Source organism: Rana temporaria, chromosome 10, assembly GCF_905171775.1.
Source record: "Rana temporaria chromosome 10, aRanTem1.1, whole genome shotgun sequence".
NCBI lineage: Eukaryota > Metazoa > Chordata > Amphibia > Anura > Ranidae > Rana > Rana temporaria.
The window spans coordinates 125,206,104-125,233,146 of NC_053498.1; the positions used below are offsets into that span (position 1 = coordinate 125,206,104).

The 27,043-nt window shown below is 43.4% G+C and overlaps 1 long non-coding RNA gene across 1 annotated transcript; it reads left to right on the forward strand.

Moving 5' to 3' along the window:
• The first annotated feature begins 18,746 nt into the window (after nucleotides 1–18,746).
• On the forward strand, nucleotides 18,747–26,533 carry LOC120916107. The gene is made up of 2 exons (XR_005743963.1): nucleotides 18,747–18,858; nucleotides 25,112–26,533. It is a non-coding gene; the product is annotated as an uncharacterized LOC120916107 (long non-coding RNA).
• Nucleotides 26,534–27,043: the final 510 nt, after the last annotated feature.

The following is a 27,043-nucleotide window of genomic DNA, read 5'->3' on the forward strand; positions in this document are numbered from 1 at the left end:
TGTCTAGCACAAAACATGCCAGAATATAACTTGTCCCTACTGGCTATTTTATTAAAAGGAAGCATCTTGGTGTGTGACTCTCCTTGTTGCTGGATTGCTTCAGGAAACAAGCTGAGCCAGCACCTGAGATGTGATTGTGAAGTGTGGTGCCTGATCTCGACTGGAGCAGCATGTGAAATCTTTGACAGAAATACGACCAGCTCAGCAAAATACCACATTTAAAAGACACAATTATAGAGGAGTATTCAGTACAAACAACATACAGTGGAACCTCGGATTGTGAGTAATGCGGTTAACAAGCGTTTCGCAATACGAGAACTGTATTTAAAAAAATCCTAACTCGGTTTGCGAGTGTTGTCTCGCAAAACGAGCAGGATTCAGGCCAAAGCGGTGTGCAGTACTGCGTTTGACCTGAGGAGGGGGGAGCCAGAGCTGAACGTCTACGACCCCAGCCAATCGGAGCCTTTCGAAAATGCTCGGAAAGATACGGAAATACTCTGTTCCCGAGCCTGAGGTTTGCTGAGGTCAGCCGAGCTGTCCTCGGTTCTTTCCGTCTGTTTCCGAGGCTTTCTGGCGCCCCCCACCTCTGGCCGCATGCGGTATTGCATGCCATTGAAGTCAATGCGGAACAAATTATTTTATTTTCCATTGACTTCAATGGGGAAACTCGCTTTGATATGCAAGTACTTTTGATTAGAGCAATAAAACAGCTATTTGCATCTATATAAGGTCTAAACAGGCTAATATGCTTAAATAGTGTTTGCAAAAACAAATAATATAGCTATAGAACAACACAAGCATAAACCAAAAGAAAGTTATAAAGCAGACTGGCTTTCTGAGAGAATGGGAGGACTCGGAGTAGTCCACACACACAGGAATTTTGATATGTGCTTCACATTTATCAACGTAACCTTTTCGGGAAATTCTTATTTGGGAAACAGTTGCAAATACATAAAAAATATCAGTAAACAGCAGTAGTAATGTCAGTTGTAAGTAAAAGTATAGAAACATTAGAACCTGTACAATGCTCATTGGTAACAGTGCAGGAATTATGCAGTAAAAAACACAGTATATATACAGTATATGTTTATACAGACTATTAATCTTTTTTTTAAAGTAATGCACATACTTTGTACCACCACAACCCCATACTACTATATTATTCCATACCAGTGACATCGTTTTTTAAATAATAAAAAAAAAACTCACCACACTGGTGTCCCTATCCTGATCGCTTCTCTTCCTAAAAGCATACAGTCACTCCCACTGTAAGCCTGTTTTCATCGGCTCGCTGGTAAGCGGCAGTTTTGTGTAAACAGATGATTCAAGTAACAGTTCGGTAAATCAATTAATTCAGGGAGCATATTAACTTATTGGTTCCTGTTGGATTATCTTTAGAACAGAATTCAGTTCAAAAAGAGAACAAATATCTGAGATTTTACAAGTAATAAAGTCAGACACAGTTGTATGACACCATTTACAATCTAAAAATTAAGTGCCGATTCACACTACAGCGACATGAAAGTCGGCACGACTTTGCGAGGCAACTTCGAGTCGCCTCCAGGACAGGCAACTTTACCAGTGGCCAATCAAACAATAATCAGCTCTGTGGGAGGGAGGGGTTTGCCTGAGAAAACTTTTTTCTCTTCCTGTAAAGTTGCTTCAGTTAAGACAGAAACCCCACTTTGAAGACGACTTCCATTGAAATCAATGGGTACAAGTCACCTTGAAGTAGTACAGGAACCTTTTCTGAAGTCGGAGCGACTTCAGTAGTGAACATTAAGATGGCTCTCATTACTTTAATGTAATTTCTCATGTCGTGCGACTTGGGGCGACACATGTCGGATCCCAAGTCGCAGTAGTGTGAACAGGCACTAAAGTGGTAAAGAAAAACCTGACCTGGCTGACATTTAGTTTGCTCTAACAATAGGCGATTGTAATTTTATAACTTACAATTCTGTTTTCACCTTCATTTATCCTTTCCCCCAACTGCTGCTAATTTCCTGCAGGCTCAACCACTTTCTGTCTAAATGCACTCACTCCAGTGCCGGCTGCACATCATTGCTGTGGATCGGCAGAGGACCACATGCAACGTGGGTCAGCACGCCCGCTTGTAGTCTCCACCAAGGGAAATGACTAGTAATCACGTAGGAGAGAAATCGAGAGACAGTTTTCACCCCAAGAAAGAAAAGGCCTTTACATGGACCCTCATAATAGGATTACCCAGCAGGGACCGACCAAATTTAAATCAGTGTGTGGCCTCCCCCACTCAACAGACTTTAACTAAATAGGGACATTCTGCAATGATCAGTGGCTGCAGCCAATTAGCTGTAGCCACTGATCAATGTACTCTGACAGGGGTGGGTGTAGCTGTCTGAATACAATGGTTTGTTTGGGGGATTCCTCCATTCACCTAATTTGTGCATATGGAGGAATCCGCCTGTTGACTAAATGCAAAAAATAGCTCTGTACAACCAGCCTTTTTTTTTATTTTCCAGTGCTTTGCAGGCACTTTGGCAGCGCTGTCTATTCATTTCAATGGGTAGAGGAGCGGTGTATATATATACCAATCATGCCCCAAAGGTGCTGCTTGCAGGACTTTTTTCACCATCCTGCAAGCACACCGCCCCAGTGTGAAAGCACCCAGGCTTTCACACTGGGGTGGCTTGAGAGGCACTAAAACGCCTAAAAAGCGCCCGAGTGTGAAAGGGGTCTAAGGAATACAAGGTACTGCTGTAGGCATTTCAGAGGCCTTCTTCCACACAGCATGTCAATGTCTTCAGCTGGCGAGCTTTCAAGGAGGTGGAGAGGCCCCCTCACTGCTTAGTGCACCCCTTGGATCAGCAGCCAATGATATCATCCCCAATACTATAATGGCCTGTTCTGGTACTGGCTGTGGACGGGGCTTTGTGGGCCGCTCATACAGCTGCTGTGTTGGTGCAGATGTTTCATAGATGAGCTCTGAATCCAGCAGACATATTCCAGGCCCAGTGCATCTTTTAAATGAGTGTGTGGGGGGAGAGCCAGGCCTGGCTGTTTATTCTTGCCAGCTGCTATTGTATATAAGAAGCCAAGCCTGTTAGCGGCCCAGGTCGATGCTGCTCACTGTATATTTTCATGGCTTTTGTTTTGCTTATTTAACAGAAGTGGGGAAAAAATTACTTGTAGATTTACTGCCTAATTGACGGTGAGAGAGACTGGGGCCTTCTGTTCATTCACAAATCGCAGGCGTAGTGGCAAGGCGGATCTCCGCAGGCTGGCGTATCAACGTCCACTAATCCGCCAAATCCGTCTGACACCAGATACAAGTACACAATGCACTAGAAGGAGGAGTGACTGTGCAAATCATGATGGAAATCCACCTACAGTGCATTGTAAGGAAAGGATGATTTATGCCTTGTAGAAAAGAACAATTTGTATCCAGATGTGGAAATGGTTTTCTCAACTGTTCCTGTTCTCTCTATGCCAAAATGAAACAAATGTACTGTAAACACTTGTTTGTAGCAAACCGGTTCTTTTTATCAATGTGTACTCTGCAATGGTGCGATGTCCATCCGTTTCTGAGATTTACACTGCTCTGGAGAACTGCTGCAGTTTAACTTTCATTTACAGGTTCTTTCCTTATCCCCAACCTGTGACTGGACAGTGAGAGGATGAATAGACATGTGCAATTAGTTTAGTTCCAAATTCATTCATTAATTCGGAAATATTCTAATTAACGAAAACCCATTTGAATTTTTTTTCTGAAAATTCGAAAATCCTAAAATAAGAATGAAAATAATAATAATAACTATTACTAATTATTACATTATAGGTATTGGAATTTCCTTTCATTTGTCTCGTTAGTGAACATAACGAACACAACTTTATCCGAAGTTATGAATTATCCAAAATAACGAATGCTGCATCTAAACGTATGGAATGTAACTAATAGTAAAAACGTTTTATTATTATTATTATTATTATTATTATTAATTCCAATACCTATACATCTAATAGTTATGATTAGTTAGTTATTTCGGATTTTCGATTTCTCAGATTTTCGAATTTCCGTATTATCGAATATTCAAATTACCCAATTTTTTCTATTTGCGAATTTACGAATTTGCCAGTACCACAACGAATGGAATATAATGAATTTGAATTTTTACAAAGTTACAAATCTATTCGAAATAACGAATTTCGATCATAAAGAATGACCTGAAAAATGAAAGAAAGAAAAACGTATGAAAAGAAAATTAATACATTTTTCGGCAGTGCACATGTCTACAGATGAATGAGTTGCCGTTAATGGGTGTGCGCCAACGCAGTACAACAGTGTTAACCCAGCCAAAATTACAAAATGGCTTGTGCAGAAATTCTATACATTGTGTTCATTTTTAGGAAAATGTAGTTTTCCTGTAACGACTGCTTATCTTATTCCCTCCTGGTGCACCAATGGAAGCGCCGTCTGTCTATAAATAGAACCCTTGAACTGTGCGCCTTAGATCCTGTTGCAGTTTCAGAGCCACATCTGCTGACTTGCTTCCTCCATGGAGAGTTTTCTGGCCTCCATATCAAAGACAGAAGGAACAATGAGCCCAAACCTCGCTCAGAATCTGCATCTTCCCCCTAAATGTCTACGTTTAACCCATTACTTTCAATACCATAGAATAAGAACCAATACCGTATCGATGCTTTGATGAGGGGTAAGCTTTGTATGTAAAATTATGCAGGTGCAAAGTTTTATCACTATGCCAGATCAGCTGAGTTACTGGAAAGTTAGAACAATTTGCAAATCTGTTTGGGGAACCAAGCAGAACCTCTCAGGGCCCATGTCTACTTCTATGCCTTGATAGTGCAAGCGTTATAGTAGCAACTGCAAAAGACTGATACCAGGTGTAATGAAAATAAATACATGGAAGTATTAATAAATACAGAACTGAAATAATTTGTGTTGTGTGGCGAGGTGTACTCTGCGATTAGGTTCTCGACTCTTACCTATAATACTGGATTCCCACCATGGTTGCTTTACAACCTACAGTGCCAAAAAACAGCCCCTTGTCCTTCCTGCCAGGTCACCTCTGCTACACTCAAACTTTCTCCTCATCTGGCCAAGAATAAGCTTATTGGAAGCTGACCATTTCTGGTACATAGGTGAAAACTCCCCATTTTGACCTCTGTAGCCTATAAGCAAAGGCCTATATTGGTTAATTCTGACTTGTATACCCACATAGATGTAGCTAGATAACAAGATTTGGATGGAATAAGTTGACTGGCAATACCTGTCTGTCGGGGTTCCCGGCTAGGAGAAGTCCATCCTGCCCAGATGCTCAGCATGTAGGCGACTGTCACACTTTGTCACCTATCTAGGGACGTCTTTAATATTGATTGGACCCTGGGCAAACATTTTCTTGGGCCCCCACTCTATGCAATTTCGCTCTCCACCTGCTCTGAGACAAAAAATAAATAGCAGCTAGACTCAAAATCAGTTTAGTGAATAAGATCAGGCAGCGATTACGATTGGTTGCCAGAGGTTACAGTGTATCATTACCGCTTACTGACTGGTTGCTAGAGCTTACCCCCCAATTTGCTTACCTTTGCAGAACAGGCTGATGTTAGGCTTAATGACCACAGCTGCAGGCAGGACTTTTACGCATTCCCCTTTATCTCCTCAGTGGGCAGCATTCAGTATAGGTGATGGTGGATATGACCTCAGGGAGGCATGATATACATATCTTTTTACATATCAATACATTTTTTACATGTAAACACAGGGTCTGCAGATGAGTCATCTGTACACAACAGGGCAGAGCTGGGCAGCATTAGTAGCAGCACTTCACACTGAGATATCTGGACACAGCACAGGACTAAAACTTTAAGGAAATTTTAACTGGCATAGCTGGCAAGTATGAGGCAGGCTCTTTGGGCCCCACAACAGTGATGGGACCCCATTTGCCCAGCCTTAAAGACAGCCCTACACCTATAGGTAGCTGGGCAATACAAAGGCTACAATAATAATCTATGGGTATCCATAAAAATTACTGCGCTTATGTCATTCTGCATGGATAGCCGCTAGCACCACAACCTGACAGGATATTTTGTATCAACCATTTCTACAAAACAAGTGCTGTGCTTAATGTGAAATAACTTTGAAACTTATAAATGAATCTAAAAGAAACCTATAAATGAAAATATGTGCAAAAAAAAACTAAATATATAACATCATATGACATAAATATAAAAATATGACGCCATTGATTGAGAAACGTCAGTATCTCACTAAGTAAATATAATCACTGTGTGTGTAAAACAGTGAAAAAATATGAACAAAACCACCAAAAAATGGAGTGAAAGTAATTGTGCTAATAAGTCCATATATAAAAAGAAAGAAAATATATGTCCATCAATATGGCATGTGGATTGACGGTGAAGAAAATAAAACGTGTAGCCACGTACATCATCATGGGAATATTTCTTCAGACTAAATGACATAGATGGAATACACTTACCAGAACCAGTGGATCTACCTGTCAGCGACAGTAGATCATAGGCATGGGAAATCCCAGAACAAATCAGCTCAACTTGTCTGGCGACTCTGAGTAGTTAGGACCATGAACTTGGCCGTTAGGACCCGACAGTCCTCGATAGGAGACCCTGGATAGATGGTATCCTGGATAGGTGGAACAGACCAGAGCTCACAGGGTATCCACCCTGTTTCCGTCTATTTCATTTAGTCGGAAATACATTTTCCCATGATGATTTACATGGCTACACGTTTTTTTTCTTTGCCGTCAATCCACATGCCATATTGATGGACATATATTTTCTCTCTTTTTTTTTTAAATATATGTAATTATTAGCACATTTACTTTTACAAATGTTTTGGTTGTTTTGTTCAGAACCACTGATGTCCATTAAAGGAGTCACCATCACACGTGCATCCACCACCCAGGAGAGGGAATATATACTCTTACCAGAGAAATTGGACCCAGATGCCAGTAGCACTGGGTCCAACAGGCATACAAATGGAAATAATCCTCAAGGATCAGACACCATATCTCTCCAACAAACCAGCCCTTATACTCATGTAGCACTACCCCCGGAGGAGCTGCTGGATGTTTGGGCGGCGTATTATCTCATGGCTCCTCCGAATCCCTAGGTGTGATGTGATGCGTATTGCATATAGTAGAAGTAAAGGAATGTCCACGACAAGGGCTCTTTGCTGTGCTCTTTAGTACCCAGCCGGGTAAAAATAGTAAACTTGTGGTGAGGAAAGTATAGTTGAAGAAGGGAGAATAGCAGATTCAGGCATGATAGGGAAACAGTCCTGCTCCCAAGCGCAACACTTCTCTGCGCCACTCCCGCCGGAGTGGGTTTAGTGTACCCGGACAGGCCTCTCTCACTGACCTGGCAGCCGGAGTATCACTCGGACAATTGGATAAAGTCTCTGCCACAGACTCTCCTCGGTGAGCCTCGGAAAGATACCTCTGCCACAGGCCCTCTCTGGATTTAAATCTTGGAGATATCCCTCCTTAGAGGAGTTACACCTGGATCTCCTTCAACTTGTCGCCCAGGTACTGACTGACAGGTGATCAATCCCTCAGTGTCTGGCTACCTCGATCCCCGGTGGTTTGTCCAGGCCCTTTTTGGACCGCCAGCCTCTCAATGGCGCTCCTCAGACTGACTCCCCACCGAACAGCAGTACAGCTTGGGATCTTCAAAGGTGGGAACCCAGTCACTCACTGGGTCACAGTCGCTGTTCAGATGCTCCGGGCCAGCATGACCCCAGAATTAGGAACACTGCGTGGCACGCACACCCTGGCCAGGTAGGCCATAACGCCGGGGGGCCGTAATGTGGCCACCCTAAAGGTGGGTGCCACACTGGACGAAGAATACCCAGAACCAATGGCATCTGCCTCATAAATACCCCTCCCCAGCATGCACAGCGAGGTCAAACCCTCCTGATTGGCTGCTGGGAAAGAGCACCCAAACCTTGACTCCACTGCTGCCACCTGCAGCACCGGGTTGAAAGAACACCCCAGTACAACAGAATAAGCCTGCAGCACAGCCAAGCTGAGAGAGAGACCCTGCTTTGCACTTAACAATCTGGATCCGAGTCTAACTAAACTAAGATCTTACCCTTAAATTTAACTAGCACCAGTACCATAAAGTACACAGGCGCTACACTCATAAAAGACAAAGACCTCTACATAGTGTAAAACCTTCTCATATGAAGTTTATTTAGAAGGTAAAAACACTTACATCCACTGTAAACTAACTGACATATCATCACATCATCTCCAGCTGAACACCAAGACATTCAAAGACACAATGACAAGGAAAAGACTCAAGCAAACCCGAAGCGGTTCGTCCAATAGAAAATCATCTGGGGTTTATGACTGAGGAATATTGCCCTTGAGTAACCAATGAACTAGCGTTCGGGTTTCAGGGAGCCCCTGACAAAAATTATTATATCTACAGCTCACAATACATTAGCCTAATCACAGTGGTAGTCAATGATAGTAGGGGCCCTTTAAATTGGTGGTCGATGGAAAGAATGCATGTTACAATGGTGGTTAGTTTTGTGCTTCTATACATTTGCAGTCAGTGGAAAGAACACGCTTTACGTTTTGCAGTCATAGGGAAGAATGACCCCATACAGGCAACTAACATCATTAATTTTGGTGGTAACTTACATGAGAAACAAGAAAAGAAGCTACACTGGTCTCATGTCTTTAGCTTTGCCAAATGGCTCTGATGACAGAACTATAAGGGCACCATCAGGCAGAAGGTTAATCCATCCCTGAATCCTCAAGGAACACTTTGCAACCTCTGAAGGAATATCAGAATTTCACAGATCTCTGCTTGAAATAGCTGCTTTAGAAGATTAGAAGTTTCCGAGACTTTAAATCACCAACAGAATTCAATAAACATATATTGGTGCATTTATGTTTTCTACAGTCAAAGCATCATCCTATGTATAATTATAGCTCTTATAAGCATTTCACAGTCATCAGGGTAAGAAATCCAAGGCTGTTGCTACTTTCCTTAATGGCCCTTGTATGTCTTCTGATCTCTTGTGTCCTGGTTTATTTCAGAGACTGTATTCAGCATATTAGGTTTGCTGTGACATCCCACCAACTGAGGTCAAATGAGCAGACAGTCACAGAAGATTGAAAAGTCATGTCCCTAGGAGAAAAACCAATCAACACGGACCCCTCTCACCACCGTACACAGTGTCTAGTGGGGCTCTTAGTAAAGCAAACAATGACTTAATAAACAGCATCCAATCAGAATTAATATTTAACTGGGTTGATTGCGCTAAACCAAGAAGGTGAAATTTTCTGGTTGTTGTGTACATTGGTGATCTTTCTGCAGTCAGTGCAGACAATGAGGCTGATGGCTCTCAAGGCTCGGTTGCTGTGCCATTTGTCAATAATCATATTTGTTAAATAGAGATGAGCGACGTGATATTGGTGAAATAGATTTTGCACCATTATAACAATTTTTCTTATAGAGCTGCTTGGGCTCAATTTAAAGAGGAGTTTCACAAATACTGTAGCTGATGACTTTTACTATTTGGGTACTTACCTTTCCAGACAATTAGCAGTGTCTTTACCCAACGAGGAGGAGGCAGACAAGCGGAGCGTCCCCTTTTGGGTGGCACCCCACTTTAATTTTCTTTATTTTTTTTAATAATTTTTTTTTGCAGCCAGAGTATTTTTTTTTTTTTGCATATTAAGTGCATCATTTGTACGAGAAAATACTGAAAAAACTCAAAACAGTATACAGTATATTTTCTGAAACTGAGACCCTGTTTGGTGGTATATGGTGTATAAATGGTGGTAGTTGCAATCTTTTGTATGTGATATTTGCACAACTGTTTATCAAAGCTATATTTCAGTCGAAAAATACACTCAAAGTAATTTTAGTAAACACAAACACAATATTTCAATTTTTTTGTGGTAAAATATAAAAGATGAGGTTGTATAGCGTAAATGGATGCCAAATAGGTCCAAGGTCCCAGACTATGGAACGCTTTACCAACCAGCGTTCGGTTGGAGGAAAACCACTTAGCCTTCAGGAAAAAGATCAAAACTCATCTCTTTTGATATCAAAGGAGACAGGTACATCAAGCGCCCAGAGGCGATTCAGTTCGCATGTGTCGCGCTATATAAGTTTCTCATTCATTCATTCCCCAAAATTGCAAGGGGTCATGAAACAGCAAAAAAAAAAATGATACCCAAAACTGTCCACAGGTGACACTGTAGCAGCTGGGAGTTTGTTTACATTCTGGTGCTACCACCAGCAGCAGTGAAGTGGTTAAGTAGAAATACCAACATTATGATCCTGAAACCCACGACTCTTAACCCTGCCCATGGCCCACATTTCATCTGTTCTTTTCTCTGGTAGGTCGTTTCCAAATTATGACCACGTTGCAAGTTAGTTTTGCTCAGACCCCACCTCTAAATATGTGGGGGCCACCCAACATGTCACTTTATGGGTTGGCCCCGCCTAGACCCCACCTCTAAAAATGTGTGGCCCACCCGCTGACAGCTCTGATCACCTCACTTTTACTGCAGTAACTCAAGGTTGATGCTGTGATGCAAGTGCGCAGCAGCCAACATTCACAGCACTGGCTCGAGAGGAACACCACGTTGGCTGTTCCTTCAGAGCACATGCGCCAGTGATGTCAATGGCTGCATGCACTGTAAATATCCCATAAACTGCAAAGGTTTAGGAGATATTTTCAACACCTATAGGTAAGCCTTATTATAGGCTTACCTATAGTAAAAGTTTGGAGAGGAAGTTAACTTCATCTTTAAGGCCTTTTTTCCCATTTCTTCATAGACACGGCTTACTTCTGCTCTATCCCCTAAAGGAGGAGTTTCTCCGAAACAAGTCGGGTTTTGTCCTGGTGTCTTTATTAACATTCAACCCATGACAGGCATACAACAATTTTTTATATACCATAGACATGGGGTTTTACACAGTGGCAGCCCGTCCAATAGGGGCACTGCCCCCCATCCATGTGTCTGGCCCCTCTAATCTACATTGCAATGGGGGGGGGGTTAAGCATGTCATTAGAGCCAGAGACTCTAATAGGCTTCAAAAAGAGTGGGCTTGAGGTGCAGAACAATGCTCTCCAAACCCACCTAGTTGTGTGATAATAGCGAATGAATATTGGCTATTGTCACACTGAATCGCCTCCACATCCTGAGACCTGTTTCCTGATTGGCCAAAATGACAAGCAATCCAATTGAAGAATAACGAGGAGGGAGGAGATGTGGAGGCCGCCGGAGTAGACACAGGGGACAAAGCTGCCAACCGGAGGGGAAGTGCTGCCTGTGGCCAAGTGCGGGGCCTATCGACCGACAGATGGTTGTGGTGGTCGTGTGCGGACCCAAGCGTCCCACGGGGGTGCTGGTTGGGGGGGGGGGGGGCGTTATGGGTAACCCAACCAACTGGGCCAGGGAAATGGTTGGGGGTTAGTGGGTGCTTTGTTTGCCACCATGTTTATGTAATAACACTGATATAATATATTTCTTTGTATGTTATGTAACTAGACTGGATTTTTTATTTATTTTTTGGCATACCAGCCTTTCATTGAAATATACACAGTTGTCTTAAGAGTCCCATAGGAATCATTTTGTTCACTAAAATTTGGGACATTTTGCTGAAATGTTGTCAATCTAGTGAAGTGGAGTAAATAGGGAAGGTGAAATTATGGTGGTTTGTGAGTGTACAATGGCCTTTAAATGGTTCATGGGGGTTGCAGAAGCTCATTTTGACTATCCTTGACTTGTTCTTGGGTAAAAAAAGCATGAGCTTTGCACATTCCTTCCTTCTTTTGCCAATGTGGAGTGGGGGTGTGTGACTTTCATCCAATCAGCTCTCTTGGCTGTATGCCAATAATCCACTCCCAGTGCTGAACAGGAAGAAGAAATCTGTAACACGATGTGCACTTTCTAAAGAATATATAAAGATGAGGCTTCTCTGAAGAGGAGGGTTTTCAGGGATCCTCTAAAAGCTAATAGAGAATGAGATAGACGGACAGATTGGTGTAGGGAGTTCCATAGGCTTGGAGAGGCTCTGGAAAAGTCCTGTAGACAAACATGGGAGCAGGCAATGAGAGAGCTAGAGAGCAGGTCTTGAGAAGAACGAAGAGAACGATTAGGTTGGTATTTAGAGACTAGGTCAGTGATGTAACTGGGGGCAGAGTTGTGGGTGGCTTTGTAGATAGCTGTTAGTATTTTGAATTTAATTTGTTGGGTGAGCGGAAGCCAGTGGAGGGATTGACAGAAAGGAGTAGCAGAGAGAGCGGTTGGTAAAGTGGATGAGTCTTGCAGCAGCATTTATGTCATTGGTTAGAAAGGGGCTTATTTTGGAGATGTTAAGGAGGTAGAGGCGGCAAGAAATTATGTTCTATGTACATATAGTATAACAACTGTATTTAGGCCAGACTGCAAAAAACAATTAGGCTGCCGTCTTTACGCGTTTCGCCATTAACTGACTTCCTCGGGAGACCATATATATAACAAAGATCTGGTGACACTAAATCCACATAGAGAATACGCAGTCTCAAAGCATGGAATGGGCACGTAGTAAAACCGGTTAGTAGGAACCACAGAAGGGCAATGCAAAATTGTTCCAAGAGACAGAGATTAGAAAAGAGAGTACCTTCATAAATAAACCACCCTCCCATGAAGGCCAAAAGCCAAGCAGCACAGAGTATACTTGCAATATTTCAAAATATGTTGTGCCTCTACCACCCCCTCATGCAGCTGCCTATTCCTAGCTTCAGCCCTCATTCACATTGGAGGGACTTGTCATGCGATTTTGACAAGCCGCATCCTATTGGCAGCAATCGCACTGTTAGAATTGGTGCAACACCAACTTTGCAGGGGCCGCGTCGATTTAAAAAAAAAATTCTTGCACTACTTTTGGCGATTTCAGGTACAACTTGCATAAACCCGCACAGATGTCTTCCAAGGCGCACTGACATTCGGATTTGAAATAATGCGATTTTAGATGAATTCGCACCATTTCAAAGCCGCATTCAATGTGAATGAGGGCTTAAAAGGAGAAATGTTTTATTTGCTTCACCAACTCAACCCTATGAGACAGAAAGTTGGTGTTATAATATAACTTCTTCTCTACATAAATGTCTTGTTCTCATATTGTTATTCCCTGTATGTTTTGTGAGCAATAAAAACTTCTTTGACGTAAATTTTTTAATAAATGTCTTGTTTCAGTGACTCAAAAAGTGCTTGAATCAACATGCCAGCCAAGAAAGCAGCATTTGCAGCAGCAGCATCCATATTGTTTGGTTTGCCTCTAATTCACCTTAGGTCTTGTCAGTCTTACTTTCTCGTGTGAATTGCTGTATCCTGTATTCTCCCAGCCTCCACGGTAATCTCTTGTCAGTACAATGGGATATCCAGGGAGTTATAGAGGGAGCCTGGCCTGTCTTATATCACACATCTCTTCTAGAGAAGTGTACATGAATTGTCATCCCTGTGCAGCACTTGGGCTGCGTTCTATCATGCAGAATTAGGCTGTATGTCCTGCATTGGTCCTGGATACATGGCAGTTGGTGTATCTTTTCAGCCCCATTTACCCCGTGTCAGATAAACTATAATTGTGGTCCACATTCTTCATTTTATGACAGCAGAACACGCACACAGAGCACATGTAATGCGGACATAACGTAGAGCAGTTTAATACCCTGAGGAGCAGCCAGATCAGAAACATCTGGATGTGATCTGCAGATAACCCCCTGTGTGATGACAGGCCTGCACACTGATCGAGGCCTGGGATGCTCCTGGTCTATTTTCATGTGTTGTGTTACAGTAATGGGAGACGAGCACCCCCTCCCCCACCACCCTTCCAGCCTCTGTGGACCTTTAAATCCCCACACTGACCTATGAATCCAGCCTGGTCACCTATACACAGTAAAGGTAATACATATAAATATATACATATATATATATATTCTAGACGCAGCAAACTGTGAAGTGAAACATGTGGTGTAAGACTGTACATTTAAAAGCCAGATTGAAATCTCACAATTTTTTCTTCTTATATCCACTCTTCCACCATATTACTGTAATCTTTAACTGATTTTCACAAGAAAATACTTCAAAATATTTGGAAATTATGCTTCCTGCTCTCCCACTGCAGTGTTCTGTGCTAGTAGAGATGAGTAACAGCCACACCCTTCATCAAGGCCATCCAAGGGGGCGTGTCTGACCAGATCTGTTATTAGCCAATGTGGTCAATTTCTACCACCCATTGGACTGCGCAGTCTTAAGCTGGATACCCACTATACAACTTTTGTTGTTAGGATTTCCTTAAGATTTACCTTTAACTACGTAGTGCAATAGGGCCTGCCTGCTTGTATACAAATTGAACGTGTTTAGGTTTGACCTCATATTATATGGTTTTGGTAAATCTAAAGGAAAAAATCGAAAGAAAATTGTATAATGTGTATCCAGCTTTACTCTGACACACAGGTGCATAACAGCAAAGTACAGCAAAACTAAAAACTGAGGCAATTGATATAATGGGGAAAATTTACTAAACCCGGTGCACACAGAATCGGACACAGCTGTGAATAGAGGCTCAAATAGGCTTAAACAATGATGGTCTCGGAGCGCAGAGTACTGCCAGTTGAATGAATATTCGCTATTGTAACACCGATTCTCCTTTGGGTCAATCAATAAGTGGGTCATGAGACCCGTGAGCCGTTTGGCTGAAAGGAGATTCGAACAGATTGGCCACCAGGAGGAGGAGAGAGAAAACAGCAGAAGAAGCAAGGAAGCAGTCCGGAGAGAAGCTGCCCGCGGGATGGGGTAAGGGCCCCGACTACTGACTGACCGACCCGGGGGTATTGTTTACCAACCCCCCCCCAAAAAAATCAGCGTATTCTGACAGCAGAGGGAATACAATATCTTAACGAGGAGGATTCCTCCATCCATCCCGATTGTGTGGATAGAAGAAGCCTTTTTTTTTATTGTTTTTTTTTTGTTCAGCTTGCTGGCTGAAAAGAAAAAAAAAATCTATGGGCAACTTAAGGGCTCTTTCACAAGTGGCGGATCAGTGATCAACCTCCGCTTGCTCAGCGGGCATGGCTCCGCTGATCCCCGCTGAGCCGGCGGATGACAGGGCGGTCCCCGCACACTGTGCAGGGACCGCCCTGTCTTTTCTCCGCTCTCCTCTATGGGGGGATCGGATGAACACGGACCGTCTGTCCGTGTTCATCCGATCCGATCCGCAGACGGATGGAAAAATAGGGTTTTCCTCCAGCTGCAGAATCAGAGGATTGCGGAACCGGGTGAGATCGGGTGTCAGCGGATGTTCAGAGCCCTAAAGGTGGCCATACACTGTTTGAGATTCATTCGGTTCTTATTGAACCTGTCTGACATCCTTTGATTAAAAAATCTAAGCTGCTGGGCAGAACATCGACGTATCCAAATAGACGCAGCCACTGTTTGGGTATTTAGGAATGAAATAGCCCAGTAGGGGGATTCCTTCATCAGCGTTGTATAGATTTGATGGAAGAATCTGTTAGATTTAGATGCATAGATTTCTATCAGTACATGGCCAGCCTTATGCCGCGTACACACGATAATTTTTTGTCATGAAAAAAAAAACGTCATTTAAAATGATCGTGTGTGGCCTGCACATTGTTTTTCAGTTTCTGAAAAACGACAAAAAAAAAAAATCGAACATGCTGCATTTTTTAACGTTGTTTTAAAAAATTTTGTTTTTCGGGTATAAAAAAAAGATCGTGTTGTGGGCTAAAACGACATTGTAAACCCGCGCATGCTCAGAAGCAAGTTATGAGACGGGAGCGTTTGTTCTGGTAAAATGACCGTTCATAATGGAGATAGCACATTCATCACGCTGTAACAGACAAAAACGCGCGAATCGTCTTTTACTAACACAAAATCAGCTAAAGCAGCCCAAAGGCGAATAGAACTTCCCCTTTAGAGTGCCGTTGTACGTCACCGCGCTTTGTTCATCATTTTTTTAAAACGATGGTGTGTGGGCAACGTTGTTTTTAATCATGAAGTTGGAAAAACTTTGTTTTTTGGACATGTTGAAAAACTATGTTTTCTTTCATGCCGAAAAATGATCGTGTGTACGCGGCATTAGGCTCTGCTCACATCTGCACATTTTAGGTGTGTTGCATTAAGAAAGTCCTGCTAGCTGCATCTTTGATGCGGTTTCCTCAGAACGTGCGTTACATAGCGTTTCATGGCGACACGCGTAAAATGCACATACCACCCATAATTCAACACAACTAAAATACACATGTTTTTGGCAACTATACTTTGGAAATCAGGTAGTGATGACATCCTAGTCCTATTTAAAGGACTTTATGTCAATGTTTGGTTCCCTTCATACAGACCAAGCCTGAGGGTGAGAAAATAAAGCTCTGCCGTTAACGGGTTAAACAATCTAATCTATCTAATGAATCTAACAGCAGCAGAGATCTGATTTCCTTCTCACCTGCTGTTCTGGGTGACATGGCAATGAAAGACTGAAGCCTTTGCCCATTAGCTGCCTGTCAGCCAGAGTAGTCATACGAACCTCTGGAACTTGAGGCAGAGATCTTCCAGAAACCGTGACAGCAATTTCCACATGTCTGCATGGGTCTGAGATATACAAGAAGCTCTCTACCTTATTAATGTGTCCTCTGCGTCCCCATCACAGCCGAGTTCTCCTGCTGTCACTGGATGACCACGGATACCCGGATGACACTTCTCCAAGGTGGACTCTGAATTCTTCTATCTGTATCCTTAAACTGGAATTCTGGGGAGATATGCAGTGTATATAGTTATTTTTAAAGTGGACCAGTCATTAGTCATTTGCAAGTCTGTACATAACAATATACAACAGAACAGTATGATTTTTTTTCCCCAAAAAGCACCTTTTATCATTAAAAAACCAGCCTTGAGCTCCAGTCAATGACTTTGTCTATGCTGAGATGATGAAGGATGAAGGATGAATGAAGTCTTTTCTCAGTCTTCTCTCCCCCAGGTGATCAGACTACAACCATAGGTGTGTGCAGCCTATAGCATTAGGGTGTGCACCCCAGCTCAAACAGTGTGTGTCTGTATACACATATATACACAAACAGACACTCTTATAAATAAATGTAAACAAACATTTAACTATTTATAAAAACATGGACAGTGTCAGTAAAGCAGTGGGGCTTGGGCAACAGGGAGAATCTGTGCTGCCCTGGGAGATTAGGGTGTGCCCAGGCACGCCTGGCATACCCCACGCACACACCCAGGCCCGTCGGAACAAGACAGGCAAAACAAGCAACTGCTTGGGGCCCCGAGCTGGCCTGGGGCCCCAGCAGGGCTGCAGCCTGTAGCGTGGCCGAGCTCCTCTTCCTAGTTCCTCCTGCAGTCCGGCGCGGCGCGGTACAGGAGATTCAGTTTTCTGTTCCCAGCCGGACCGACAGGAAGTGCACACACTCGCTTCCTTTCAGTCTGGCTAGGAACAGCAAACTGAATCTCCTGCTGCGCGGTATGCGGTAGGGAGGGGGGGTAAAAAGAACATGGGGGGGTAAGGGGGGGAGGCAGTCAAAAGTACTACCCAACGCTTATCAGAAAAAGTACTACCCGTTCGGCGCTTCCACAGCGACAACCCCCACCCCCCGGTTCTTGCTTGGGGCCCCCAAATTCCTTCAAACTCCCCTGCGCACACCATGACTACAACATTGAACTTTTGTAGCTAGAGCAGGGGCTTATCTGTGTCACACATTTGTGAACACAGCTAAGAACCATACTGGCACCAGGATTTACATAATTGTGTACTCTTGGAGCCAGGATCACCAGTCCAGAAAGTGGATGGTGACTTGATTATGAGAAACAGTAAATACCTGGAAAGGTTACACTTGCGCATTACTTAACAAGCATGTATATAATATGAAAAAATGTATCTGATGTTAGTTCCACTTTACAAAGCCTTCAGATATATTTTTTAAAGTGTGTGTGAATTCAATATTACATTTTTTGTTATGTGTATTGCCATGCACCTTTAATCCGCTGATATATCCTTTATGAGTTTGGATAGTAATGTCTGCAATTTTACCTTTTCATCTTCACAGTCACTTTTAATGGAAAAGCACTTCCTGTTGTAGGGTGACAATACTCATCTCCTGCCTTCTATTGCAATGGCTGCATTGTCACCCCTGCTCGTGCCCCCACAGTGGGACTCCAAGCAGTTGTGGCAATGCACAGGTATCCAATGAGTCTCTACAAGGGCGCCACATTTCCTAGTAGTGCCAGTCTAACACTGTGAACACTCTTACAGGACAGGAGAGCACAGAGTTCACCATAGCTCCTGAGTTATAGATCTGTGTGTGGGCCCCTTGATTCTCTTCCGTCACAGTGATTTGTCTCCTGTATCAGTTTACAAAAATGGAAGCTGGCAGTTCCTTCCATACCTCTTGTCCTGACAAGGTTTGGTGGTCTGGATGTGAGGGGGGGTCATTCAGTCTGGGGATGGTGTGATTCACCATGGGAAATCCTGGTGCTGTCAGACTGATGACGGCGGTGGGGTTGGAGTTTATATATTGTGGTGGTGGTGTAAAAATATAGCATATACAACATAAAGGTTATGAATGATGCTGGAAATACTAGATACCAACAAAGATACAATTGGACAAATCTCTCTCATGAATAATCTAAAATAATTTATGATGTAACATTCATGATATTCATTTCCTCCCCAAACAGATCTCGCGCACAAGTGACGTCATCGCCAGCTAAGCCGCTCATATCACCGAAGACTGGGTCAAGATGTAAGCGCCTACAGCGGTGATAGCGTGCTGCTGGAGGGCTTAGTTGTCAGGTAAGTCTGTCATAATGTGCTAGTATGCAATACACTTTACGACTTAAAATGCCCGGGGCTCAATTTTTTTCTTCTTTTGATGCAGTTTACTACCGCATTAATTATTATTATTATTATACAAGATTTATATAGCGCCAACAGTTTACGCAGCACTTTACAATATAAAGGGAGACAATACAATAAAATACAAGAGGATTAAAAGGGCCCTGCTCAGAAGAGCTTAGGCCGCGTACACATGGTCGTTCCAAACCGATGAGAATGGTCCGACGGGCCATTTCCATCGGTTCACCGATGAAGTGGCCTGATGTGCGTACACACCATCGTTCCAAAAACCGATCGGATCAGAACGCGGTGACGTCAAACACACAACGTGCTGAATAAAACGAAGTTCAATGCTTCCAAGCATGCGTCGACTTGATTCTGAGCATGCGCGGGTTTTGAACAGATGCTTTCTGTACTAACCATCGGTTTGGACCGATTGGGCAGCGGGCCATCGGTTCGATTTTGAAGCATGTTTTAAAATTTGGGACCGAAGGACAACAGACCGATGGGCTATACACATGGTCGGTTTGGACCGATGAAACTGAACCACGGTCCATTCTCATCGGTTTTGTCCGACCGTGTGTACGCGGCCTTACAATCTAATACAAGAAAACAAATCAGTCAATGCATTTCGGGGGTGTCTCCACCTTCCTCAGGGGGAAATGCCTATAATATTAAAATTCATCAATTTATATATAAATGCAGGGGGGATTTCCCCGTGGAGTAACAGTTAAGAGAGGCTGATCTATACAATATCTAATTGACACTGGGGATCAGGAAGATATTTTTTCACTGACAAAATTGGTCCACGCTTTATAAAAGGACCCAGTCACACTGTCCTGCACACTAAATACGGAGCAGTTCAGCCTGCGGGCAGCAGCGGTTTGGGCTGCAGTTCTGTGCAACAGGGTGGGTGTGATACGCATTTTATATACTGTATTTAGTGGCGTATAACACTCACTTTTTCACCCTGAAAATCAGTTGCAAATAATGTGTGCGTGTTGTGTCAATACTGCAATTTGGGCTGCCTTGGAGAGAACGGGGAGGGGGGCGGGACGAGCGCCATAAGATTACATACAGCGAGAATATCCTGTTTACTCAGCGGCCTCTGTAATAGGAAGTCCCGTCTCCTGGGCCGGCATTGGACCAATGTTCTGTCTATCATAGCAGCCGGTCCAGGAGGTGGGACTTTGTATTAAAGAGGCCACTGAGTAAACAGGAGATTCTCGCTGTATGTAATCTGACGGCGCTCATCCCGTCCCCCTCCCTGAGATGGGCATGGATCAGGCTGCATTCATGGCAATGGGGAGGCTGCAGATGGGCATTAATCAAGCTGCATTGATGGGAAATTGTGAGGCTACGGATGGGCACTGATCAGGCTGCATTGATGGGCAATTTTGAGGCTGCAGATGGGCATTGATCAGGCTGCATTGATGGGCACTGACCCTTATTTTGCTTCAAAGTTCTTTATTTAAAATTTAAGTTTTTTTCCTGAAACTTCCCTCTTGCGTGTTATACGTCTGTGCGTGTTATATGCCGATAAATGCAATATTTTTTTTATTAAACTTTATGTGAGGTGCACAAACTGACACTTCATTCATGTCACTGCATAGCAGTGCAAAGCGCTGGGTTTGCTGTGTAGTAACCTACAGAACCATCCAGAGAGGTGCGATATTATACAAACATGTTGCGTAATATCACACAGCTCTGGAATGCAGAGAAACACTGCATTCTGATTTGACCATGACACACAGAAAACGTATTGTTTTCTATGGCCCAGATTCTCAAAGGGCTTACGACGGCGCAACGCCATGTACGCCGTCGTAAGTCCTAATCTGGGCCGTCGTATCTATGCGACTGATTCTTAGAATCAGTTACGCATAGATATCCATTAGATCCGACAGGCGTAAGGCTCTTACGCTGTCGGATCTTAAATGTAATTTTTTTTTTGGCCGCTAGGTGTCACCTCCGTCGTTTTCCCCATTGAGCATGCAAATTAGCTAGATACACGAATTCCCGAACGTACGCACGGCCGACGCAGTGAATTTACGACGTTTATGTTAGGCTTGTCCCGGCGTAAAGTTGCCCCTGGGTATATGAGGCGCAATCAATGTTAAGTATGGACGTTGTTCCCGCGTCAAAATTTGTAAATTTACGTTGTTTGCACAAGTCGTCCGTGAATGGGGCTGGACGCCATTTACGTTCACGTTGAAACCAATGACGTCCTTGCGACGTCATTTGGAGCAATGCTTCCTGGGATATTTTTTGGATGGCGCAATGCGCAGTACGTTCGGCGCGGGAAGGCGCTTAATTTAAATGCTCCACGCCCCCTACCCGGCTAATTTGAATTAGGCGGGCTTGCGCCGGGTGATTTACGCTACGCCGCCGCAACTTTACAGGCAAGTTCTTTGTGAATAAAGCACTTGCCTGCAAAACTTGCGGCAGCGTAACATAAATTAGATACGTTACGCCCGCGGAGTTTTACGCCCATCTACGAGAATCTGGGCCTAAGTGTCTGTCATTGCACTTGTGTTTACTGCACATAGTGTGAACTGCCCTAAAGGTTTTTTGCCTTCCGCTAAATCAGCTGCAGGTTTATTTGGCACAAGAAGTCGTCACAGAAGTAACCAAAACATTTTTGGGGCTCATTAGTCCCCCTTCATTAGGGCTTGTGGTGAAAAAAAAAGAAGCTTTGGACCAAATTGACTGCTTAGCCTTATAGGAAATGTTCAATGTGCGAAAGTGGACTCTGGGTTCTTCTCGAAGAAGAGCGAAACCCTTTCACTGTTCAAGTCAGAGAGAAGATCGCTCACAGTACAAGGGAGGAGAGAATATTCTCCCCCCACATCTCATTCTCCATCCACCACCACCCATCCAGAAAATTCAACTCTCTACCTCCCTATACTAACATTGTCTTTATGTCCTGATAGGAAGTCAGGGGAATTTCACCAACAGGGACACAGATGGCAATAAAAACTCCTCAAAATAAAATGTTGTGGCTGGCATTGGGCTTTATTGCAGTGATTGGTCACAGTCCTGTCTCCTCCACCAATCACATCCACAGATCAGTATACCGACTCAGTAACTCGGCAGTTCTTTTCGCTGAGCACAAACAAGCACAAAGCAAACAAGATATCGCATTACTCGAGGGCCAGGCATTACCCAGCTATTCAGTGCAAACCGCCTAATGAAATTGTCTTTGATGAGACGTTCAGAGTAAACTTTTGGCTGAGGCGATTCCAGGCCACCCAGAGCACATGAAAATAAATAGCAGCGCTGAGACCCAGTACTCAGTGCCGAAGCTTTATTTGTAGAAGAATTAGCTGGAGCGGAGCGCAGTCACTCTGCCATGTTGTGTGTTCACCTTCAGTCGAGTCCATTCTCAGTCTTATTGGTAGATTTACATTATATTTAAGAGAAGCTAACACTACATCTGCGTACCACCAAATGATCAACACCAAACCAGAGAAACATACATTGCTCACACCACGATAGAATGGGACATACAAAAACAAAAAACGTGACATGTTGGTAGGTTAAGTCCTGTCCAAATTAGCTCTAGTATGTGTATGTGAATTCACAACCTTCGATTATAAGATCCTAACAGACCCCTGATGTCATGTTTGATACAAAGAAAGGAGATTGAGGACACGGCCTTCAATCTCCATCTCTGCAGCCACAGCTGCACAGAATGAATGGACAGTTAAAGCTCTGTATAGAGCTTCCTGTTCATCCACAAACTGAAGCATAGTAAACACAGTTTACTGTGCTCCAGTTATGTATGAACACAGGATCGATCGGTACTGATCACTCATTGTGTCCATTCAGAAAAGAAAGGGGCCAGTAAATGTCATATTTAGTGGCCCCTTGCCCACTCGTCTCCATCCTAAAAGCATCCCCCGCAGCAGCCAGTGGGAGAGGAGAGAAGGGAAAACAGCAGAGCTGGAAGCCAGGAGAGTACACAGGGGTCTGGGGGGCAGCAAAACCTGGATAGGAGGGGTGGTGGGGCAGCAAATGGAGCAACCAATGCCCTCCATTTTTCTCCGGCAGCCGCTGAATGCCCAGGGGAGGGAAAGGAGGAGAAGCAGCTCTCAGCAGCTGCAAGAGAAAAATAGAGGGGATCGGTTCCTCTATTTGCCCGCCCCTCCTATACATGTGTACAGTGGAGCTGCACGGGCCCCCTGGAGCATGGGTTGCAACCCTTGTAGTTACACCCCTGATTGTATCTCCATTAGAAGATTTCCCTGTTCTGATGACGACTCAAATATTTGGATTGTTCTACCACTTTTTCGGTGGGAACAATAGAGAAATCAAATCTCCCCAACAGAAACACGGACGGCAATAAAACATGACAGAGATTCTACCCTTCCAGACCCCATCCGAAACTAAAACATTTCTGGAATCAGCTTTGTTTCTGTGTATATCAGACATAGTTTTGCAGACGGCATCCACATCTTCATTGCCATGAGCAATTGTCTATCATTTTTTACATTGCATGTTTCGTAAATAGAAGACAATTTGATTGAAAATACATACCTAATACATGCGTGTGACATGTATACTGTATATTTATTATGTTGCCTGTTTTACATCATAGATATGTTTAAAGACAAGGAACTAAAATCAAATAGGAAATGCTTACTACTTGGACCTGAAGAAGACAATCTCAGAAACACCTGGACATTGTCCTACACACATTATGGAACTGTTTATAAACAATTTAGGACATGTTAGTTGATGTGATCAGTAAATGTATAGTGTATGTTGATGTGTGAAACAATCTATTTTAACCTCTTGCCGACCATGAAATGTGGCAGGGAGGGTGGACCTTAAAGGGGTTGTAAAGACAAAAATATTTTCCTCTTAAATTAAAGTCTGACAGTAGCTGATAAAGTAAAAAGTAATAATTTTGCATTATAACTAGTTTGATAACTGTTGAAATTGAGCTGTTTTATTCACCTCCGTCACTCCTGAATCATTATTCTCACTGACTTCCTGGTTTGCGGTGCGCATTCATTCTTGCTACATCACGGCCTAATGGGAACTACAGTTCCCATTAGGCTTAGCCTCCATGCCTGTGAGGGATAAGAGAACATCTTCACGCAGGGCTGTAGTCATAGGGAGGGGGTGACCACATTCTGCTTTCCACCATGCAAAACGGCTCAGATGCTGGTGGAAAGCAAGAAGAGGAGTGACAGGAAATGGCATTTTCAAACCTGGATTACTGTATTTTGGAGGTCAAAAGGAAAAACGAGGTAAGTGATATTCAAATGCTCTAGCTTACAGCAATCAATTGATCTAATAAAAAACGAACCTTTAGTGTTCCTTTAATGTCTACACGTCACACATAAGCATTCAGGTTGGCCAAGGTTTCTGTGCTGACAGTATGCTCACCTCATGCTCCCAGCATAGTGACTGAGCTGTTAGAGACAGCTACTAATCTTAGATTGGGAGCTGGTGGGACAGGCTCCTAATCATGACGACTGTAAATGCCAATCACAGTGATCACATGATTGAAGAGTAGGGTGACCACATGTCCCAGGTGGCATCTTGCAGGTCTGTCCCGGGTACCTTTATTCCAGGACTAAACAGTATCCCAGAATTAAACTGATACAGACCCCCCTCCTCGGCTCGATGCCCCCAAAAAAGGGCGCCACATCATCGCTTTACTCACTGGCAGTACTTGTCCTGGTAGAGAATGTCTGAAGAGGCACAATCTCCGTCCCTGCTTGTGATTGGAGAAATAATGAATCCTGCCTCTTGTGTCTAATCACTGCAGGGCAGTGTAGAGCCAGTGTTGGAACAAAGTAAACCGGGTCTCGGCCGGCCAGGACAAGTACTGTCAGTGAATAAAGTGGCAAAGCCTTTTTTGGGAGCACGATCAGTGGTTCTGGGTAGAGCGCGCACCCGCCGCCCCGGCTGTGCTGTGATTTGTTACAGCACAAGCTGATTTTTTGGAAAGGGGCGGTGTCCCTAAATGGCAGTTTGTAAATGTGGTCACCCTATTGAGGAGTCTGTCCCCCTTCCCAGCATTTAGACCCAGTTCAGGGCTGCCGAGAGGGTGCGGGAGGAAGTTAATAGAGAAGATGACTTTCCAAATGATTTTACAAAAGAGATGTAAACACTTGAGATAAGACTATTTATAGTGAAATTCTAAATGTAAAAAGAGCACTCTTTATTAAACGTATTCTTCATATTCTTCTATTTTTAGATTCCCGGATGCTCAGAAAATGCCAAAAAGAATCTGCGTGTAAAGATTTGTTGCAGGAAGTTTGACCCCTCCTCATTATCAATGAGACAAGACCGGGGAACTCTAGAACCTTATCTAATGCAGTGTGCATGACCCAGGCGTTTGCTCGTCATGCATTCAGGAAGGGAATCCAATTCTGCATGGCTTAGATAAGCTTATTTGTTCTGACTCAGAGCATGCTAGACCCCTAACTGGATGGGAACTGCACTAAGAATAGGCCCTGTGAAATGTAGACGTTTTATTATGCTGTGTTTGACGTGGGCTCCTTGCATACGGGGTGTCAAGCCCCTGTGGGTACAATCACAGCGTTTTAGTGTGATCCCCAGGAGTCAAAGGTGCTGCATCCATCCCCACTGCTCACAGCCTGTCAAAGTCTTTGGCAAGCTGAAATATGCTGTACAGATTAGAGTCCTATGAAAACAAATTTCCAGAATGCAGTTATTCTGTGCATTTGTACAGTCCAGAGTATAGCTGGCCAGCTAAGACCTGTCCTAGGTTGCTAATATGACTTACATGTATATACAGCTAGACCTGCTAACAACCTTAATACAATTCATATGCTCATATGTGAGAGATAAAAGCAGAGTTATTTACTGTGATTTTATATATGGATGTCATGTAACAGTTGTATATTGTTTTCACAGAAGCAAAAAGAGAGAATATGACTTTTAAGATTTGTTGTGTGACTGTAAGGTAGGCTCAAGACCCAGCAGAATTGAAACCAGAAAGCATAGAGTTAAGCTTTTGTGACTTATCAGGAGTCTTGGCCAATCACAGCCAATCTCACATTGAGCAGGAGTCTTGGCCAGTCACAGCAAGCCTTACACCCATTTCTGTCTGGAAAATTCCCAGCACACTGCTAGAAATTCATTACACCAGAGAGAGAAGATCTGAACAGACCCACACCACTCAGAGTTCAGTTTTATGGAAGCAAGTGGCCAAAATAGGTATTTAATACAGTTATATATGCTTCTATTGTTAATAGTGTGATTAGGACTGTATACTAACTAGTTATGTGTTTACTTGTAGTTCCAACAAACCAAACACCAAACTTCAATTCCAAACATCACAGCAAATGGTCAAACAAACCTCAAACGTGCTATCTAACTGCAATAGCAAACGTTCCAGCAAACAGCAATATAGAGCGAGTAAAACTATTGATTAAGCCTCAGAGAGATCATAAAGTTTAAATAACTTAAAGAGAGAGTACAGATACTAAAGTAAGAAATATATCTACCATTTTATGTAGAATGACAAGATTGAACAGTTGAACTGCCATTTGTTGTACTTTATTCAACACGTCCTTGTACATGGACTGCCTGCTGCAAAATTGTCAGTGTTATATATGAAGAAAAGCTGAAGTTAATAAAGAAGTTATCTCAAGTTTGGTGTGCTCTTTAAACCTACTGATTCCATAGAACGGCACTAGAGGAATTATAGACTAACAAATAGTCTTGTTTGGACTAAAAGATCAGAGAAATCAAAATTCTTCTAATGCCACAGCGCATAAAGGCACTTCATAGTGCTGTGCCTGCCACACAGAGAGAGCTGCAAGGCCATGTATAGAAGGAGGAACTCATAGGAGGGATAATGGTAAACCCTCATTGGTACAGAGCTAAGTTCAAGAATGGTGTGCAGTGCCGGGACAAGGTCATCTGGTGCCCAGGGCGAGGATGGCAAACTGCACCCCCCAGGTATAAAGAAACAGACAGGCCTGGTTCACACTGGTGCGTTTTGACATGCGATTTGGCATGTCAAATCGCGTGTCAAAACAGCTATATTTGCCTCAAATTGCCGGCAATGGCACCGTCCTAATCCGTGCGACGCCGAATCTGCGGCGCTGCATCAATTTTAAAAAGTTCCTGTACTACTTTTTGCGATTTCGGCCCGCGA